This window comes from Propithecus coquereli, unplaced genomic scaffold (assembly GCF_000956105.1).
Source record: "Propithecus coquereli isolate 6110/MARCELLA unplaced genomic scaffold, Pcoq_1.0 Scaffold29, whole genome shotgun sequence".
NCBI lineage: Eukaryota > Metazoa > Chordata > Mammalia > Primates > Indriidae > Propithecus > Propithecus coquereli.
Window position 1 is genome coordinate 836,386 of NW_012148507.1, and position 4,522 is coordinate 840,907.

Consider the following 4,522-nt stretch of genomic DNA (forward strand, 5'->3'; position numbering starts at 1 on the left):
CAGGGAGGTCAAAGACAGCTTTTTGAAGAGGTATGCTGGGGAACTGGAACCAGCTGACTGAAGCGTTAACGTGTGTGTGTGAAGCCCTACCGGGCCTTTCAAATATTTGGACATAGGATACTCTTGTCTGGCCCTGCGTAAGGGAATTAGAGCAGGAAGTTCCCATTTTATATAGGCAGGGCAAGGAAATCCTGTTTGTTAAGGTGAATGAGTAGAGAGCTGACAGAATGAAAAAGAAATCCATGTAGGTAACAAAATAAACAAGTGAGGAAATCAAATTTAAAGTAATACAGAAGAAAAAAAAATAAATCAACCCATCCAAACAAAGCCGTATACACATTTGTGTAATTGAGAGCCACATGAAAAATGTTTTTTGATCATTTTCTTAGGAAATCTCAATTACGTGGATTGTGATCTATTCAGCCTTATAAATGGAATTATAAACCCCTTGCAACCTCCACGTTGCCCGTGCCGTAAGAGCGATTCCGCTCGAGACCTGCAATGGAATGGCTGAGTGTGCAGTGAGGTCAGCAGCTATGTGTGGTGTGAGGAGAGAGGGCTTCCTTACATGAACTATACTTGGGTGGTATGAATGCCACCAAGCCAGGCCCGCAGAGAAAGAAGGGACTGAACTGAACTCAGTAACTCTCAGGAGCACAAGTGACATTAACATGTCTTCACATTACTGAGAAACACATAGCTCCTTAGAAAACAAACAAACCCCCAGCAAAAGTTTTGTTTGTTGAATGCATTTATTCTTTTAAAAAGTACACCCAGTTAATTATACCATGTGATTACAATTATGTAGAAGAAACTATGCTAATATAAAAAGAACGAAAACTGATGTAAATAAAATGGTAATAATAACTGTCATTGGTTGTTGGGGTAATTTTTTTTTCTACATTTCTAATTTTCTCTATTGAGTACTTAGTTTTGTAGTTGAAGAGAGAAACTTCAAAAATGAATTTTGTCAAATCAAAGCTCTATATCTCCAAAAACAATCAACAAAATTATTAGACCTTATGAGAGTCTGGGAAGCTGCTTAATTAGGAGAGAAATACATTTAAATCAGTATATGTCATATACTGTCAATAATCAATGAGAATAATTTATTCCCGATGAATCATATACATTCATCTGGGAATAAACCTAACAAGAATTGTGCAAGATCTATGTTTGTGAAGACTATATAGCATATTTATCTGAATAAATGGAGTGACAGAACTTGTTTCTGCATGGAACATTCAATACTATAAAGATGTTAATTCTCCTTGCCCTAGTGGACAATAAAACACAATTTCAGTAAAAATTCCAACAAGACTTTGCTTTAGAACCTAGCATGAGAATTCCATCTAAATAAAAACATAAGAGAAACTTTGAAAATTTCTTTTTTAAAAAAGGAAAGAAAACAAAAAGAATGATGAAGACAGATTTGTCTTTTCAAAAGTTCTGTAAAACTACAGAAATGAAAACAACCTTGGGTAGTTGTGGAAAAAAGAGATGAAAACAAGAGATGAAACTTTTGTATGTGTCGGACTGATCATATAAAAAAAGAGGCATTTCAAATGCAGGAGTAATGATGGCCTGTTCAATGAATGGTGCGGGGAATGGTATTTGGAGATAAAAGAAACAAAGCCAGAGCTCTACTTCAAGTCATAAGTAAAATACAGTGTATATTTTGCATATGGATTAATGATCATAAGGATTAATGAATGACAGATCTATGCAAGTAGTAGATGCAAAAACCAGGGATACATATTTTATAATTTGGGAATGAGGAATTTTTTCCTAAATAGGAAGTAAAACTCAAAAGTCGTGAAAGAAAATTAACAAACTTGCCTATGAAAATATGGAACACTTTTGTAAAACAAATTTAAAAATGAATGAAGCTGAGAGGAAAATATTTGCAGCATATAATAGATAAAAGACAAACATAAAAAAAGATAAGCAATCAAATAGCTAATAGGGCAAAGGAATATAGACAGGCAAGCCATAAAAGAAGAAATACTTAAGTCTAATAGATATAGTAAAAGATATTCATCCTCACACATTCATTATGACACACAAACTAAAACATCACCAAGAACCATTTTCCATGTATTAGACTAGTTAATATCAAAAAGATTGATAATACCCAGTAGTTGCAAGGTGGTGGGGAAGAGAGGCGTTTTTATTTGTGATGTTGCAAAGGTAATTCAGCAAACCTCTTGGAGGGCAATTGGAGAATAGCTTTTTTAGATAATCTAGCAACTCCAGATCTAGAATTCTATTCTATAGAATGACTTATATACATACCCATGGATATGTGCACAAAGCATTATCTGTAAAAGTGAAAAAAATAAGAGTCAGCTTAATGTCTACCTATGAGGGAATAGATGAATTATGGTTTCACTGTGCTGCAGAACACAATGCAGTGTCGGTAGGGATGAATTAAGATGAAGTAGATTGTAGTAGTATTTACTTACCATGAAAGAAGTTCGCGACGCATCACTGAATTAGAAAACCGTTGCATGAGTGTGCAGTAAATAGGTATATTTCATTTCGTTTTTAAAAATTCTTATTAAAGGGGGAGGAGTTTTATCTTGTATTTTATAAACTTGCTTATTGGTTCAAATTCTATTATAATTATATTTTTAAAACACTTTTATTAGCTCAAGTATTCAAAATTAAGTATCTCTATATCAATCCACTTATCCAATTTTTTTCCCTCACTGGGGTCCCAGTTACCATCATCTCTCTATTAACAAAAGATCCCCGGAGAGCTTTTACAAAATAACCATGCCTGGCTGGGTGCAGTGGCTCACATCTGTAATCCCAGCACTTTGAAAGGTTGAGAGGAGAGGGTTGTTTAAGGCCAAGAGTTCAAGACCAGCGTAGGCAACATAGTGAGACTCTACCTCTATAAAAAATAAAAAAATTAGCTGAACATGGTGGTGCAAACCTATAATCCCGGCTACTTGGAAGACTGAGAGGGAAGAATTACTTGAGCCTAGAAATTTGAGCTAACAGTGAGCTATGATCAGGCCACTGCACTCCAACCTGGGAAACACAGCAAGAAATTGAATAGAACAAACCAAAATTCTCCAATATCATTATTAAATTATCATTATTAAAGACAGGCAGTAAAGTTAATGATGTTGTAACAGAGGTAAAGGTCTGAAAAAGGGCAATGAAGATATAGATTAGCACAATGGATTAAAAAAAACATGATCCAACTATATACTGCTGACAAGAAACCCATCTTACCCATAAAGACACATATAGACTGAAAGTAAAGGGGTTGAAAAAGATATTCCACACAAACAGGAACCAAAAGCAAGCAAAAGTAGCTATATTTATGTCAGATAAAACAGACTTTAAATTGAAAACAGTAAAAAAAGAATAAGAAGATCATTATATAATGATAAAAACATAAATTCAACAAGGAGATATAATAATCCTAAATATATATACACCTGACATGGGAGCATGCAGATTCATAAAACAAATATTACTGGACATGGCATACAGTAGATACAGAGAGAGAGAGATACAGCAATACAATAACAGTGGGGGACTTAAACATCTCACTCACAGCACTAGACAGATCATTAAGACAAAATCAACACAGAAACATTGGACCAAAATTGGACTTTAGACCAAATGGACTTAACAGACATTTACAGAACATTCTACCCAACAACTACAGAATGTAGATCATCGTCACCATTGGGCTTGGATCTATGTGACTGGTGTCACATGTCACAGATTCAGAATGTTCTTGCTTAACTACAATTGGTAGTTTCAGTGTTGGGTTATCCTGACCTTATCTCTGGTGACGATGATCTTGTGACATTTGTCTAGACAATTCTGTTGAGCCATCTCTTGTGGTTTAAGATAACAGAGAACAAACGGCAAAGACATTTTTCTGCTCCTCTGAATACCGGCCTTAGGAAGGAATGCAAGATTTAATTCCCAAGAAGGTGGGGTGGTTAAAAAGACAACTCATAAAACATTTCATTGCCCTTTTTCAGACCTTTGCCTCTGTTACAGCATCATTAACTTTACTGTCTGTCTTTAATAATGATAATTTAATAATGATATTGGAGAATTTTGGTTTGTTCTATTCAATTTCCAGTTAATTAGGACCTAATTTTGACAGAAGATAGAAGTTAGACCATAACCATTCTATGGCTTGTTTTTATAAAGGATCTGCTTATAATATATACCATACTTTACATAAGATATGGACATTAAAGGAAACAGTGTGAAAGGCTCTTTATAAAAATATGGCTAAACCCCATTTAATTACCTTCTTAGTTTCCTTATTGTCTCCCATTTTTTTATGATAACTATGTTGTTTTATTATCATTGCTTCTATGTTAACATTAATCTTCCTCTTTTAAGGTGACCAACACTTTCTTCCTTCACTTTTGTGGACTTAACTAATTTTATTTATCTCTGAATATTTTCCTAAATTTATTGATCAGTACATGATACCCTATGAAACATTCCATTGAATCCTACTAGAAGACAGAATTCT